Consider the following 18,539-nt stretch of genomic DNA (forward strand, 5'->3'; position numbering starts at 1 on the left):
ATGGCTGACGGGTGGCAATGCCTACAGGCGTCATCCTGCTGCTTTGAGGCATCGTCTTAGAAATATATTTTTCTCCCATTCCGGGTGATTTCGCTCTGTGGATGGAAGTTTAGCTTTGGTATTCCACACGTACAATGGCGGCATGTGCGATGTGACCTTGTTAAATGCATCTCTTTGGAAAGGTATTTGTAGTAGTTATTGGGGATTCATCTACCATCAGTGTTAGTCGATGCCGGTCCAGCATCTCGGAGATGATTGATATTTGTCGATGCGGTGACCTCAAGTGCGACGTAGTGATAACCCACAAGTGCAGGGGATCATTCGTAGCCTTTTTAGATAAGCAAGAGTATGGAACCAAACAAGGAGTAAAGGTAGAATTAATATTCTCTCAAGTTCTATCGGCCATCGATATAAATCTACGCACACTAACGCTTACCTTACCTAGAACAAGTATGAAACTACTTTGCGGGAAGAAGCTAATGGGGATATGTACCTAGGGTAGGGTCATAGGCCTGACCTAAAGGTCCTTCCCAATGGTACCTCATTATTAGTCCAAGGGTTACACAGAAGATTCTGACTGGATGGTCATGGCACCTAAAAAGTCACTCGGTACACAAAGACTCGGAATATATTCCCATCCACTAAATGATCTACATCCACTCGGTATGATATCAGTCGACATAGAAGACCAAAAGACATCCCCACGAAGGCCAATGGACATACGTTCAACCAATGGCCATTAATAGCATTTATTACTTTTAGACGTTATCAGTAACGTATATCTTTAAACCATATTGATCGAGCCCTTAGATGTTGAGGCCTTGATGAGGGGTGGTGCACTCTATATAAGCCACCCTCCCCTCTGGCACAACGGTTCGCACCCCCTGTAATACACAATCCACACTGCAAGAGCTCCCGAGCACTGAGATGTAGGGCTATTACCTCTAAGAGAGGGGCCTCAATTCATACATCATGTGTACAAGCTTGTCGTAGCTAGGACTCTGTCCTCTCCATTCGTACCCTACACCTCTACTGTCATGTTCATTCCCACGATAGTTGGCACCCACCGTGGGGCAGGCGTCTAAGCAACTTCCGGCAAGTTTGCGATTTTCACTCTTCCTCATGACTTTCGGCTATGATTTGTTCATGGGTGGTGAGATCCGTTTCGGCACCCTCATCTTCGTCGCCGATGACTTGGCATGGCTTTAGGAAGCGCCACTCGACATCGAGGTGCTCCCAGTCCATGGAGGGACGCACTTCCGTACAAACTCCTTCGGCGTACTCCTTCGGCAGCCATCGACTCTGCTCTCGGCTGTTCACTCCGCTGTTTGTCGTCGCAAGCGATCCGGTCGCTCGCGACTCCAAAGATGGGTGGAACACGCAGTGGCTCGCCATGTGTCACCTTCGTCGAATCCTCAAGTCGCGGCCATCGAGCCTGTTGTGCCCCTTCGAGACCCGATCCACTCGGCATCAGATTGATCTGATGTCCCTTCCGAGTGCGAGAGCTGCAACCCAGCAGCAGAGGTCTTCATGGCAGGCTCCGTGGAGAGCCCACCCGGATTCGGTCGTGGCGTGCACGAGGCTGGCGAACCGTCGACTGGACGTGGTCGTCATCGTCCCCCAGCTTCGAGTCGGCGCCACCGACAACTCTTCTCAAGTGGTCAACAAGAGAACGTTGAGGTATATTGTACTCAGGTACTTAATGTTGCAGTAGCAGCTAAGATAGCAGATTCAATTTAGCCGTCAGATTTAGAGGCGGGTACAGGCTTAGAGAAGATTCATGCTTTGCTTCAAGCAACACAGCAACAGAACTCAATTGTATCGCAATCACTCAATAGATTACAGAGTAATTCACCAAGAGCAGATATAGTCCATTCAGTTTACAGTCCAGGTTCACCCCAGCGTCGCAGAGACATGGGTAACCGAGAGTATCAGTACAAAGACCAGGGTCGGAACCAGTTTCCCCCTCGTTATCGCCGCGATGACCACCGTCGAGTGCATTCTCCTCCATGGAGCGGCTCATATCTGTCCCGGCACTACAATGACCGGCACCCGTTCGGTGATGGGCAGAATCCAGGATTCGACGCGAGAGATGTACTCGCGTAGAGAACGATCGACAGAGGCAAAGCCTACACAGATGGTCTTTGTAGAGATCACCCGAGTGGAAGTGGTACCGCAGTTTCTGGTCCCAAATGTTTCAGCAGGGCAATCCGCTCTGCCGATGTTCCCCCAAACTTCAGGTTGGCGGCTGGAGTCAGCAAGTTCACGGGAGAATCCAAGCCCGAAACGTGGTTGGACGACTATCCAGTTGCATTACAGATTGCGGCGGCAACGACAATGTTGCGATGAAGCACTTGCCCCTGATGCCGGATGGTTCGAACCATGCATGGCTGAATCACCTAGCACCCTCAAGTATATACTGTTGTGCAGATTTGGCCCGAGTGTTCATCAAGACCTTCGAGGGCAGTGATACGTCCCAAACGTATCTATAATTTCTTCTCGTTCCATGATCTTTTGGGTGACATTGATATATGTTTTGCTACACTTTTATATCAGTTTACACATATTTGGACTAACCTACTAACTCAGTGCACCCAGTGCCAGTTTCTGTCTGTTGATGTCTTTTTTGCACGGGCTTTTACCCAATTTTCCGGAGCCCCAACAACCCCGAGAAAAATATATAAAAATAAGAGCACCAGAAGCTTCACGAAGCACGAAAGGGGGCCACAGGGGTGCGAGGGGCCGCCCAGGCGAGCTGTGGGTGCGGCCCACCCCTAGGTCGTGCCAAGAGGCCACCTGGTGGGGCCCACGCCCTCTGGTGCCCTCCTTTCGCCTATATTTACCCCTCATCGAGGATAATCCTATACGGGATCCGGAATCGCGAATTTCTCCATCGTTCTGCCGCCGCAGCGCTTCCGAGATCGGGAGAGTGAGGAGACCTCTCCCCGGCACCCCGTCGGAGGAAGGATTGATCTCCGGGAGCTTCTCCACCGCCATGGATGCTTCCCAAACGTGCCGTGAGTAGTACTCCTTGGACCATGAGTCCATGACCAGTAGCTATGTGATGTCTTATCTCCAATCTTGTGCTTCAATGGTTAGTTCTTGTGAGCGGCCCTACATGATCAAGGCATCTATCTAATTCTCTTGCTATTGCTATGCTCGGTTTGTTGGGATCCGATGGATTATGAGATTATGTTCAGAATGTTATGAGTTATATATTCGATTATCCTTTTATATTATGTTCCTTAGTGATTCATGCACGTTCTCCATTGCTATTTATTGCTTTGGCCGAGTAGTATATTGTAACTCCAAGAGGGAGCGTTATGCATGATTGTGGGTTCATGCCCCTCGATGTCTAGTTTGAGTGACAGAAATATGAGACTAGGGGATGTGATGTTCCCACCAGGGAGAAAACAACGATGCTTGTGACCGTGGTTGCAAGGATTGTTTACCTTACGCATAGTTCGTTAATGCAGTTGTCCGTTGCTTTGAGTTTACACTTTGGGTGGGGCTCGCAACTTAATACATGCGAGATGTTCTGGATAGATATCTCAAGGTGGATGATTAGTAAGTAGATGCTGATGAATAAACGGTCTACTTGTCTTGGCGTACTGCCCATTACTATTGAGCCTCTAACTATCAAGTAGCATAATTAGCATTGCGGTGCGTTTATAATTCTCTCTATTGCCTAGCTATAATTTGTTTACCCAAGCATAGTTGTTTATCGTATTTTTGGAGAGAGACATCACTAGTGAACATCATGTGACTCCGGTCCATATCACCACCATTGTCCACACCTCCACTATTTTCCGTTTTCATTTACTTTACTGTTGCAATCACTATTACTATTCTCGCTTGTGTTTTGATACTTTGAAAACTACAAGGCCGGAGAGATTGACAACCTCTCTGTACTTGTTGGGAGCAAAGTTATTTGTTGTGTGTGCAGGTCCAAGTCTTCTGCTAGCGCCAGGGTGGGAGACACCTACTTGTTGAGCCTAGGAGTCCTCCTGGTTCGATAGACCTTACAGTCTCCATGTAAGGGGAAACTTGCTGCTGACTACATCTGAACCTTCCACTTGGGGTAACCAACGAGGAGCGAGAAGTATATATATCATCTCGTCATCAAGCAAAGTTTTCTGGCTTCATTGCCGGGGACTCCAGTCTTCAAGATAGGGGAGTTGCACGCTATCTTTTACCTTTGCTTTTTAGTCTTGTTAGTTTGCTTTCTAGTTTTTGCCTTAGAGTCTTATACCAAAAACCACAAAAAAATAGTTGCTTTGTTCTTGCTTGTTGCCACTTCTATGGGTTCCACTGAGAACACCAAGTTGTGTGATTTCACTAGTCACAACAACAACGACTTTATTTGCACTCCTATTGTTGCTCCCGCCACTGAGGCTACCTCCTATGAGATTTAACCTCCTTTACTGAATCTAGTTATGAAACATCAATTCTCCAGTGCTGGAGATGCTGCCGCTTTGCACTTGAACAATTTTGTTGAGCTTTGTGATATGCAAAAGTATAAAGAAGCAGATGGTGATATTGTTAAACTTAAGCTTTTTTCCTTTCTCCTTGAGAGGAGGAGCTAAAGTGTGGCTTCAATCTTTGCCTAGGAATAGCATAGATTCTTGGGATAAGTGCAAAGTTGCTTTTATTGGGAAGAATTACCTGCCTGCTAAGATTATCCAATTAAGAAGTAACATTATGAATTTTAGACAATTGGATAATGAACATGTTGCTCAAGCTTGGGAACTTATGAAATCTCTTGTTAAGAATTTCCCTGCACATGGTTTGACTACTTGGATGATTATCCAAACTTTCTATGCAGGATTGAACTTTACCTCGCAGAATCTGTTAGACTCGGCCGCGGGAGGAACCCTTATGTCAACTACACTTGGTGCTGCCACAAAGCTATTGGATGAGATGATGGAAAATTATTCTCAATGGCACACCAAAAGAGCTCCAACAGGTAGGAAGGTAAACTCTATTGAGGAGATTTCCTCCCTTAATGATAAGGTTGACATGGTCATGACTCTACTTACTAAGCAAGCTCCTATTGATCCTCATGATGTACCTTTAAATTCTTAGGTTTCTCAAGAAAGAGAACACGTTGATGTTAATTTTTTCTCTCGGAACAACTTCAATAATAATGCCTATAGGAGTAATTTTGGTAACAATCCTAGACCGTTTCCATCCAATAACTATGGGAACAACAACAATTATCCTAGCACCAAAAACTCCACTTCTGAATTATAGAGCATGCTTAAAGAGTTTATCACTTCTCAAAAAGCCTTCAACAAGAGTGTAGAAGACAAACTAGAAAAATTAGATAGTCTCTCTTTGAAGGTGTACAGCATAGCTCATGATGTAGAGATGCTTAAAATTAGAACTTCCCCCCTTGAGGAAAGGAACACCACACCCGCGAATGCTATCCTAGTCCAAATTAATGAAAACATAAGAATGCTAGACAAACTTAAAGATAGATGGGCTAGAGAAAAAGAAGAAGAAGATAGGATTAAGATCCTTCCTACACATACTACCATTGCTACTATACAAGTTGTTGAGGACCTCAAAACTTTTAGCACCCATCGCACTCCTAGTCCCAATAGACCTATTAATGGTGATGCTAATACCTCAACTATAGGACAAGAAGGTCCTTTGAATTTAGAGACTACCAAAAGTATGAGGTTAGATGACATTACTACCACTTTGATTAATTGTAGTAATCTTGATTTTGACAATTGTAGTCTTTCCGAAGTTATCACCTTTTTGCAAAGAATGGCTAAAGACCCTCACACTATTACACTTAATATTGCATTCACCGAGCATATTACCAATGCTATTATCAAAGCTAGGGAAGATAATCTCAATCTAGAGATTTCGATTCCTAGAAAACTAGAAGATGGGTGGGATCCTATGGTCAAGATTAAATTGAATAATATCTCTTGCTTTGCTTTATGTGATGTTGGAGCTAGTTCTTCCTTTATGCCCAAAAGAATGTATGATATGCTTGATTTGAAATCTTATGATCCATGTTCTTTTGGTGTTCATCTTGTTGATTCTTCCGTAAAGAAACCTTTAGGGAGAATGGATGATGTGCTTATTGTTGTCAATGATAATTATGTGCCCGTTGATTTTCTTATTATGGACATTGAGTGTGATCCCTCATGTCCAATTATTTTGGGACGTCCTTTTCTCCGCACCGTTGGTGATATCATTGACATGAAAGAAGGGACCATTAGATTCCAATTTCCCCTTAAAAAGGGAATGGAACACTTCCCTCGAAATAAGATTAAGTTACATTATGAGTCTGTTATTCGGGAAAGTTATTCTTATGGAGTTGATAACACTTGATCTTTTTGCATTATGCTAGCTCAAAGGCATAAAAGAAAGCGTTTGTTTACCCAAGCATAGTTGTTTATCGTATTTTGGGAGAGAGACATCACTAGTGAACATCATGTGACTCCGGTCCATATCACCACCATTGTTTACACCTCCACCATTTACCGTTTTCATTACTTTACTGTTGCAATCACTATTACTATTCCCGCTTGTGTTTTGATCCTTTGCAAACTACAAGGCTAGAGAGATTGACAACCTCTCTGTACTCGTTGGGAGCAAAGTTGTTTGTTGTGTGTGCAGGTCCATGCCTTCTGCTAGCGCGAGGGTGGGAGACACCTACTTGATGAGCCTAGGAGTCCTCCTGGCTCGATAAACCTTACAGTCTTTGTGTAAGGGAAAACTTGCTGATGACTACATCTCAACCTTCCACTTGGGGTAACCAACAAGGAGCGAGAAGTATATACATCATCTCGTCATGAGGCACTTGCAAGCGCCCTGTCGGCCTTTCTGAGTTACAACATTGCATACAAAAGCCGAGTGAGTCCTTGCACGATTACATCCAGCGTTGGACCACTCTCCACCATACAGTGGAGAATGTTACCGAGCACCAAGGAGTTTGCGCCTTCAAAGAAGGCGTCAGGTACCGAGAGTTATATCTGAAGTTCGATCGGTGAGGCGACATGTCCATGAGCAAAATGATGTAGATAGCAACCCGTTATGCAAATGGGGAAGAAGAAGACCGCCTCCGTAGCGACAAAGGTAAAGCAGTCGACAACGCTGACGCCAATTCCAATCGGAAGCAGAAACGGAAGGTTGAAAGCGCTACACCAGCAGAAGCAGCCGCTCTGGCGGCAGGAAAATATAAGGGATGTCTAAGGCACCTTTTCCCCCCAAGAAATCCAAGATGCAGTCGGATGTTGGATCAGCCGTGTGTATTCCACACGAAAAAAGATGAAGAGGGCAATCTGATATTGCCAAATCACACCACTCGGCAGTGCCGACTGTTGATCCAAGAGGTCAAAGAAGGTCAGTCGAGTAGAAAATACCCTGAAGAAGAGAACAACGAAAAAAAGATGATTTCCCAAAAGTCCAAGCAATGTTTATGATTTTTGCTGACCTAGAGATCAAAAGTCGACTGAAAGTCATCAATAGAGAAGTCAACATGTTAGTGCCATCCACCCCGTCGTATCTAAAGTGGCTGCAGACCCCCATCGCGTTTGATTAGGCAGATCACCGGCTATTGTTCCGACTCCAGGTCGACAGGCTCTGGTGGCCGATCTAGTTGTAGAGGGTATTCGACTCGTAAAGTCTTGATGGACGGAGGAAGCATTCTGAATATCTTATATGCAGAAACTCTCAAGGGGATGGGCATTCCGATGTCCTGACTCAGTGAGAGCACCATGTCCTTTCATGGAGTTATCCCACGGAAGAAGGCCAGGTCACTCGCGAGATCGCGTTAGACGTTGTTTTTGGTTCGGACAAGAATTTTTACAAAGAGAAGCTGACGTTCGATGTGGTGGAGTTCCACAGTGCGTACCATGCTATTCTGGGTCGTCCTGCTTATGCACGTTTCATGGCCCGACCATGTTACGTGTACCTTAAGATGAAGATGCCACGGCCTAAAGGAATCATCATTGTCTCACGCAATTGGCACACAGCTGAAGAGTGTTTGCAATAAGTATCAAAAATTGCAGATCAACAGATGGTTGTAGTAGAGTTGGAAGAGTATCGGAAGAATGCCCACCCTGCCGACCTAATGCGCTCCAAGAAGCCTACTTCTGAATCAGCTTTCCAGTTGGTAGGGGAGGTCAAGCCAGTGCACATTCATCCGACAGATCCCAATGCTGCTCCGACCAACATATCTACAACACTCGACAGCAAATAGGAAGCCGAGCTCACCCAGTTCCTCTGTGAGAATTGGTACATCTTTGCATGGAAGCCTGCTAACCTGCCGGTTGTACCCAGGGAGCTGGTTGAGCACCGCTTGAGATTAGATCCGAAGGCGAGGCCAGTCAAGGAGCGCCTACGAAGGTCTGCAACAAAGAAGAGGAAAGCAATCGGTGAGAAGGTGGCGCGACTCATGGAGGCTAAATTCATTCGTGAGGTTTACCACTCCGAGTGGCTCGCGAATGTCGTCATGGTCCCCAAGAAGGACAAATCCCTTTGCACGTGTATCGACTTGAAGAACATTAATAAGGTGTGTGTGAAAGTCCAGTTCCCGCTCCCCCGCATTGATCAAATTGTCGATTCGACTGCGGGGTGCGAGCATCTGTCTTTCTTGGATGCTTACTCTGGCTATCATCAGATCCGTCTGTTTGATCCAGACGAAATAAAAACAGCCTTCATCACCCCTTTTGGGTGTTTCCGCTATATCACCATGCCTTTCGGTCTAAAGAATGCTTGTGGAACCTTCATGCGCATGTTCTAGAAGTGCGTGCTCAATCAGATCAGTCGGAACGTTGAAGCCTACATGGATGATATTGTGGTCAGGTGACGCAAAGGTTCTGACCTGCTGAGAGACCTAGCATAAATATTTGCTAATTTGAGGAAGTGTGATATCAAGCTAATTCCAGCCAAATGCACTTTCGGCGTTCCTGGCGGCAAGTTACTCGGAACGAGGGATCAACGTTAACCCTGAGAAGATCGACGTCATCGTCCGAATGCAAAGCCATGTGCAGGTGCATGACGTAAAAAAACTCACAGGCTACCTCGCAGCATTGAGTCGGTTCATCTCTCGTTTCGGTGAAAAGGCACTACAATTATACTGACTGTTGAAGAAATCAGATGTGTTCGAGTGGAATGATGAAGTAGAAGCAGCGTTTGTAGAGATCAAAGCTCTGCTTTCCACCCATCCGGTGCTTTGCTGCTCCACACAGCAAAGAACCACTGCTCCTATACATCGCAGCCACCAATCAGGTCGTCAGCACAGTTCTGACAATCGAGAGAGAAAAAGAAGGTAAAGCCTACAAGGTCCAGCGCCCAGTCTATTACATTTCATAAGTATTGACCCCTTTGAAGCAAAGGTATCCCCATTACGAGAAGCTTCTTTATGGAATATATTTGTCAGCAAAAAAGGTGGTGCATTACTTTCAAGATCACTCCATATCAGTCGTCAGTGATGCCCCACTATAAGAGATTCTTTACAATCAGGATGCAACGGGTCGAGTGGCTAAACGGGCCATGGAGTTGCTATATTTGGACATCAAATTTGAGGCAAAGAAAGCCATCAAGACTCAGGCCCTAGCTGATTTTATGGCCAAGTGGGTGGAACAACAACAACCAACTCAGATTCACTCGACATACTTAAATGTCCTGGTGTGGGATTCAAGACTATGTTCTTCGATGGCTCCAGAATGTTAAATGGCTCCAGTGCTGGTGTGGTATTGGTGTCTCCGAAAGGCGACAAGCTTAATTATGTCCTCCACATTCACTTTGATTCCTCCAACAATGAAGCTGAGTATGAAGCTCTCCTTTACGGGTTGTGTATGGCAATTTCACTCAGTGTCCGACGCGTGATGGTCTACGGCGACTCAGATTTGGTGGTAATCAAGTGATGAAGGACTGGGATGTTAGGAACCCTGCCATGACTAGATACTGGAATGCAGTCAGGAAGCTGGAGAAGAAGTTTGAAGGTTTAGAACTCCACCATGACCCCGTGGCGCGGCCTGGTAGGTAGTGGGCCACCCACCCCACTTATGGCGACCATATTGTGGTATATATTCTCTCTTGACCTAAAAATCCAGGGAGGATTTTCAGGACGAAGCGCCGCCATCTCGAGGCGGAACCTGGATAGGAGCACTTTCGCCCTTTAGCAGAGTGATTCTGCGACAGGAACTTCCCATCCGGAGAGGGAATTCGAGGCCATCGTCATCACCAACAACCCTCTCATCTTGGGGAGGACAATAATCATCAACATCTTCAACGGCACCATCTCCTCTCAAAACCGTAGTTCATCTCTTGAGCTCAATCTTGTACCGGAACCTCGGATTGGTACCTAGGGGTGACTAGTAGTGTTGATTACATCTTGTAGTTGATGCTTTATGGTTTATTTGGTGGAGGATCATATGTTAAGATCCAATATGCTATTTAATACCTCTCTGATCATGAGCATGTTTATCACTTGTGAGTAGTTACTTTTGTTCTTGAGGCCACGGGAGAAGTCATGTTGCAAGTAATCATGTGAAGTTGATATTCATTCGATATTTTGATGATATGAATGTTGTGATTCCCATAGTGGTGTTATGTAAATGTCGACTACATAACAATTCACCACCTTTGCTCCTAAGCGAATGCATTGTTGAGTATTTATTAGATGGTGGGTTGCGAGAGTGACAAAAACCTAAACCCCAATTTTTGCGTTATTTCGCAAGGGGCTGATTTGGATCCCTATGTTTAATGTTGTGGTTAGAATTTATTCTTAATACTTATCTCGTAGTTGCGGATGCTTGCTGGAAGGTTAATCATAAGTGGGAGGCTTGTTCAAGTAAGAACAACACCCAAGCACCGATCCACCCACATATCAAATTATCAAAGTACCAAACGCAAAATAGCCCAACATGACGAAAGTGACTAGAAGAAATTACCGTGTGCCCTCAAGAACACTTTTCCTATTATAAGAAACTGTTCCAGTCTATCCTTTGCCAAAAAAGATTGGGATACCTTGCTGCACTTACTTTTACTATTGCTACTTGTTACTTGTACAATTATCTTGCTATCAAACAACTTGTTACCTCTATTTCAGTGCTTGCAGAAATTACCTTGCTGGAAACGCTTGTGATTTCCTTCTACTCCCCATTGGGTTTGAGACACTTACTTATCGAAAGGACTACAATTGATCCACTATAATTTTGGGTCATCAGGACTCTTTTCTGGCACCGTTAGCGGGGAGTGAAGTGCCTTTGGTAAGCATAATTTGGTAAGCGAAAATTTATATTGTGTGCTGAAATTTACTGTCACTTGTGACTATGGAAAGTAATCATTTGAGGGGTTTGTTCGGTGTATCTTCAACTCGACCGGAAACACCAAGAGTTGTCCCTCAGCCTAATGAACTTACTAAAAATGTTTATTATGAAATTCCTTCGATAATGATAGAGAAATTGCTAGCTAATCCTTATGCACGAGATGGAACAAAACATCCCGATATGCACCTAATTTATGTGGATGAAGTTTGCGGATTATTTAAGCTTGCGGGTTTATCTAGAGATACAGTCAAAAAGAAGTTTTTCTCTTTGGCTTTGGGAGGAAAAGCATTGACATGGTATAGGCTATGTGATGATACATGATCTTGGAACTGGAATCGATTACAATTGGAGTTTCACCAAAAAAATTATCCTCTCCGTCTTTCTCGTCGTGATCGGAATTTTATCAATAATTTTGGCCTCGTGAAGGAGAAAGTATCGCTCTAGCTTGTGGGAGGCTGAATTTAATGTTATATTCATGCCCCAATCATGAGATCCCGAGAGAAATTATTATTCAAAAAATTTATGCTCGACTTTCTCGTAATGATCAAACCATGTTTGATATTTCTTGTTCTGGTTCTTTTATGAAGGAGACTATTGAATTTAGGTGGGATATTTTGGAATGAATTAAACACAACTTTGAAGATTGGGAACTCGACAAAGGTAAATATCCAGGTATAAAAATTGAGTTTGATTGTGTTAAATCTTTTATTAATACCAATGCTTTCAATGATTTCAGCACTAAATATGGAATGACACTCAGACGGTAGGCTCATTTGGTGAAACCTTTGCTACTCATGTTGATCTCCCTAAAGAGAAATGGTTTAAATATCATCCACCTATTAAATAAAAAGTTGAAGGACCAATTAAATTTGATGATGAAACTATCCTTTACAATGGTGACCTAGTTGTGCCTACTCCTTATATTGAGAGACCACATTCTCTTGTTAGGATAAAGGAACATGCTAAAGCTTCAAACATGGTTAACAAAAGTTCTGATAGAACAACCAAACCCTTTGAGAAAATCAAGGTAGAATCTAGTGTTGCTATGGTTAAAGATCTCTTGGTCAATAATATTGATGGGCATGTTATTTATTTCTGTGATGAAGCTGCTCGAATTGCCAAACCTAACACTAGGAATAAAAATAGACCCGTTGTTGGCATGCCAATCGTCTTAGTCAAAATAGGAGATCATTGCTATCATGGTTTATGTGATATGGGTTCTAGTGTTAGCGCTATTCCTTTTACCTTATATAAAGAAATTATGCGTGAGATAGCACTGGCTGAAATAGAAGACATATATGTTACTATAGAACTTGCAAATAGAGACACCATCACGCCACTAGGGATTGTTAGAGATGTTGAAGTCTTGTGTGGAAAAGTAAAACATCGTATCGATTTTCTAGTACTTGGCTCACAACAAGATGTTTGTTGTGCTATAATATTTTATAGACCCTTATTTAACATTGTCAATGCTCAAACAGATTGCAAAAAGGAAACTGTCAGTGTTAATTTTGGTGGTATGTCTCATGAGTTTCATTTCTCCAAGTTTAGTAAGCAGTCCCATGATAAAGAATTTCCTAGTAAAGACGAAGTAATTGGTCTTGATTCTATTGCCATTCCTCTTACTAATACATTGGAAAAATATTTGCTAGACCATGAAAATGATATGCATATGCGTGAAAGAAATGAAATAGATAAAAATTTCATTGAGAAAAAGTCTATCTTTAAACACAACTTGCGTGTTGAAAATCTAGGAGGTCCTCCTCCACCAAAGGGTGATCCTGTATTTGAATTAAGGCAATTACCTAACACTTTGAAATATGCTTATCTTGATGAAAATAAGATAGATCTTGTTATTATCAGTGCTAACCTTAGAGAGCATGAAGAAGAAAGATTGATAAAACTTTAAGAGAGCACCGAGATGCTATTGGGCATATTCTTGATGATCTTAAGGGCATTAGTCCCACCCTTTGTGAGCACAAGATTAATATGGAACGCCCCGCTGTTGATCACCAACGAAGACTGAATCCCAAAATAAAAAATTGGTAATAAATGAAGTATTAAAGCTTTTGGAAGCACGTATAATTTATCCCATAGCTGATAGTAGATGGGTAAGTCCCGTTCATTGTGTTCCTAAGAAAGAAGGTATTACTGTTGTTCCTAATGATAAAAATGAACTCATTCCACAAAGAATTGTGACTGGCTATAGAATGGTAATTGATTTTAGAAAATTAAACAAAGCTACTATAAAAGATCATTATCCATTACCTTCCATAAACCAAATGCTAGCAAGATTATCGAAGCACACACATTTTTTGCTTTCGAGATGGTTATTCTGTTTTTTCTCAAATACCCGTGTCACAACATGATCAAGAGAAAACCACCTTTACTTGTTGTTTTGGAACCTATTCTTATAGACGTATGCCTTTTGGATTATGTAATGCACCTTCTACCTTTCAAAGATGTATGACTACTATACTCTGTGATTTTTGTGAAAAGATTGTTGAGGTTTTCATGGATGATTTTTCCGTTTATGGAACTTCTTTTGATGATTGCTTAAGGAACCTTGATTGAGTTCTGCAGAGATGCGAGCAAACTAACCTTGTCTTGAACTGGGAGAAGTGCCACTTTATGGTAAATGAAGGTATTGTCTTGGGTCAAAAAATTTCCAAATGAGGTATTGGGGCGGATAAGGCTAAAGTTGATGCAATTGAGAAGATGCCATGTCCTAGAGATATTAAAGGTATCCATAGTTTGAAGCTAGTGACTATGTTCTTGGTGTTGTTCTAGGACAAAGAGTTGATAAGAAATTAAATGTTATCCGTTATGCTAGTAACACTCTAGACAATGCCCATAGAAGTTATGCTACCACTGAAAAAGAAAACTTAGGAGATGTATTTGCTTGTGATAAATTTAGATCTTACATTGTTGATTCTAAAGTAATTGTTCACAGTAATCATGCTGCTATTAAATATCTTATGGAAAATAAAGATGTTAAGCCTACACTTATTAGGTGGGTTCATTTGCTACAAGAATTTGATTTGCATATCATTGATAGGGAAGGAGTTGAGAACCGTTTAGCTGATAACTTGTCTAGATTAGAAAATGTTCTTGATGACCCACTACCTATTTATGATAGCTTCCATGATGAACAACTAGTTCCATGATGAACAACTAGTTGTGGTCAATATTTCTCATAACATACCATAGTTTGCTAATTATGCTAATTACATTGTTGCTAAGTACATACCACCTAGTTTCACCTATCACGAAAAGAAACTAGGTGGTATGTATTTAGCAACAATGTTATTAGCAAAATCAGCAACCCACAGTGTGTTATGAGAAAAATTGACCACGGCTACTTGTGCATCAGGGAAGCTATCATCAATAGGTAGTGGGTCATGAAGAATAATTTCTAACCTAGACAAGTTATCGGCACAAGTTTCTCAACTCCTTTCCTATCAATGATATGCAACTCAAATTCTTGTAGCAAAAGAATTCACATAATAAGTCCAGGCTTAACATCTTTCTTTTCCATAAGATATTTAATAGCAGCATGATCTGAATATATCACAAGAAAATATAACTGCTAAGAATTCTTTTTCACTCGTAGCATAATTTCTGTGAGCACTGTCTAGAGTTTTACTAGAATAATGGATAACATTTAATTTCTTATCAACTCCTTGTCCTAGAACAACACCAAGAGCATAATCACCAGCATCACATATAATTCCAAAAGGCAAGTTCCAATCAGGTGGTTGAACAATAGGTGCAGAAGTTAAGGTTTTCTTAACTGTTTCGAAGGCTTCTGCACAATCATCATAAAAAGGAAAGGAACATCCTTCTCTAATAAATTGGTAAGACGTCGAGAAATTTCTGAGAAGTCTTTAATAAACCTCCTCTAGATACAAGCATGACCAAGGAAACTATCGAATACCTTTAATATCTTTATAACATGGCATCTTCTCAATTGCATCAACTTTAGCCTTATCCACCTCAATACCTCGTTCGAAAATTTTATGACCCAAGATAATATCTTCATTTACCATAAAGTGGCACTTCTCCCAATTCAAGACAAGGTTAGTTTTCTCACATCTCTCCAAAATTCGATCAAGGTTTATTAAGCAATCATCAAAAGAGGTTCCATAAATGGAAAAATCATCCATGAAAACCTCTGCAATCTTTTCACAAAAATTAGAGAATATAGCAATCATACGTCTTTGAAAGGTAGGAGGTACATTGCATAATCCAAAAGGCATATGTCTATAAGCATAGGTTCCAAAAGCACAAGTAAAGGTGGTTTTCTCTTAATCACGTTGTGACACGGGTACTTGCGAAAACCTAGAATAACCATCTCGAAAGCAAAAAATGTGTGTGCTTCGATAATCTTGCTAGCATTTGGTCTATGGAAGGTAAAGGATAATGTTCTTTTATAATAGCTTTGTTTAATTTTCTAAAATCAATTACCATTCTATGGCCAATCACAATTCTTTGTGGAATGAGTTTATTTTTATCATTAGGAACAACAGTAATACCTCCTTTCTTAGGAACACAATGAATGGGACTTACCCATCTACTATCAGCTATGTGATAAATTATACGTGCTTCCACAAGCTTTAATATTTCATTTCTTACCACTTCTTTCATTTTGGGATTCAGTCTTCGTTGGTGATCAACAACGGGTTTAGCATATCGTTCCATATTAATCTTGTGTTGACAAATAGTGGGACTAATGCCCTCTAGATCATCAAGAGTATACCCAATTGCATCTCGGTGCTTCCTTATAGTTTTAACATTCTTTCTTCTTCATGCTCTCTAAGGTTAGCACTGATAATAACATGATATATCTTCTTTTTATCAAGATAAGCATATTTCAAAGTGTTAGGTAATTGCTTTAATTCAAACACAGGATCACCCTAGGGTAGAGGAGGACCTCCTAGTGTTTCAACATGCAGGTTGTGTATAAGATAGGCTTTTGCTCAAGGAACCATTTATATATGTCATTTCTTTCATGCATATGGATATCATTTTCATGGTCTAGCAAATATTTTTATAATGTATTAGTAGGAGGAATGGCAATAGAACCAATACCAATTACTTCATCTTTACTAGGAAATTCTTTATCATGGGGTGCTTACTAAACTTGGAGAAATGAAACTCATGATACATATCACCAAAATTAACACTGACAGTTTCCTTTTTGCAATCTATTTGAGCATTGACAACGTTCAAGATGGGTCTACCAAATATTATGGGACAAAAATCATCTTGTGGTGAGTCAAGTACTAGGAAATCACTAGGGTATTTTACTTTTCCACACAAGACTTCAACATCAATAACAATCCCAAGTGGTGTGACGGTGTCTCTATTAGCAAGTTCAATAGTAACATCTATGTATTCTATTTCAGCCTGTGCTATCTCATGCATAGTTTCTTAATATAAGGTAAAAGTAATAGCACTAACACTACCACCCATATCACGTAAACTATGATAATAATGATCCCCTATTTTGACAGAGACGACACGCATGTCAACAATGGGTTTATTTTTATCTTTAGTATCAGGTTTGGCAGTTCGAGCAACTTCATCATAGAAATAAATAACATTCCCATCAATTTAATCGACCAACAATTATTTAACCAGAGAAATACAAGGTTTTAACTTGATTTTCTTAGAGGATTTGGTTGTTCTAACATAACTTTTCTTTACCATGTTCGAAGCTTTAGCATGTTATTCTGTCCTAACAAGGAAAGGTGGTTTCTCAATATAAGCAGTAGGCACAAGTGGGTCAACGTTGTAAATGATAGTTTCATCCTCAACTCTAATTGGTTCTTCAACTTTTTCTTTAGTAGGTGGATGATATTTAAACCATTTATCTTTAGGGAGATCAACATGAGTAGCAAAGGTTTCAGAAATGAGGCTACTATCTCAGAGTCAAGTCCATATTTACTACTTAAATCATTGAAAGCATCGATATTCATCAAAGATTTAACGCAAGCAAACTCAAGTTTTATATGTGGTCTTTACCTTCATCGAGTTCCCAATCTTCAGAGTTGCGTTTAATTATTTACGAAAGATCCCACCTGAATTCAATAGTCTTCTTCATAAAAGAACCAGAACAAGAAGTATCGAGCATGGTTTGATCATTACGAGAAAGCCGCATTAAAATTCTGAATAATAATTTCTCCCGGGAGCTCATGATCGGGGTATGAATATAGCATTGACTTTAGCCTCCCCCAAGTTGGAGCGATACTTTCTCCTTCACCAGGACAAAAATTATATATATAATTCTCATCACGATGCTCAAGATGCATAGGATAATTTTTTTGGTGAAACTCCAATTTCAATCGATTCCAGTTCCAAGATCCTGTATCATCACATAGCCTATACCATGTCAATGCTTTCCCCCGAGTATAAAGCGAAAAAATTATTCTTGATTTCATCTCCAGATAAACCTGCAAGCTTAAATAGTCCACAAACTTCATCCACATAGATTAGGTGCATATTGAGATGTTTCGTTCTGGCTCCTGCATAAGGATTAGCTAGCAGTTTCTCCATCATACCCAAAGGAATTTCATAATAAATATTTTCACTAGGTTCAGTAGGTTGAGAGAATACTCTTGGTGTTTCCGATCGAGGTTAAGATACCCCAAACAACCCCTCAAAGGATTACTTTCCATAGTGACAATTGAGAGTAAATTTCAGCATGTAATATAAATTTTCCCTTACCAAAGGTGCTTCACTCCCCCGAAATAGCGCCTGAAAAAGATTCTTGATGACCCACAAGTATAGGTGATAAATTGTAGTCCTTTAGATAAGTAAGAGTTGAACCCAACGAGGAGCAGAAGGAAATGACAAGCGGTTTCCACCAAGGTAATTTCTGCAAGCACTGAAATAGCGCTATCAAGTTGTTTGATAGCAAGATAATTGTAACAAGTAACAAGTAGCAATAGTAAAACTAAGTTTTGCTAGGTAGGCCAATCCTTTTCTTGCAAAGGATAGGATAGAAAAATTTCTTATAATAGGCAAAGCATTCTTGAGGGAAAATAAGAATTTGTTCTAGTCACTTTCGTCATGTTGGGTTAATTCGTGTTCGATACTTTGATAATTTGATATTTTGGCGGACCGGTGCTTGGGTGTTGTTCTTACTTGAACATGACCCTCACTTATGACTAACCTTCCTGCAAGCATGTGCAAGTACAATAAAAGTATTAAGAATAAATTCTAACCATAGCATTA

The sequence above is a fragment of the Hordeum vulgare genome, chromosome 2H, assembly GCF_904849725.1.
Source record: "Hordeum vulgare subsp. vulgare chromosome 2H, MorexV3_pseudomolecules_assembly, whole genome shotgun sequence".
Lineage (NCBI taxonomy): Eukaryota > Viridiplantae > Streptophyta > Magnoliopsida > Poales > Poaceae > Hordeum > Hordeum vulgare.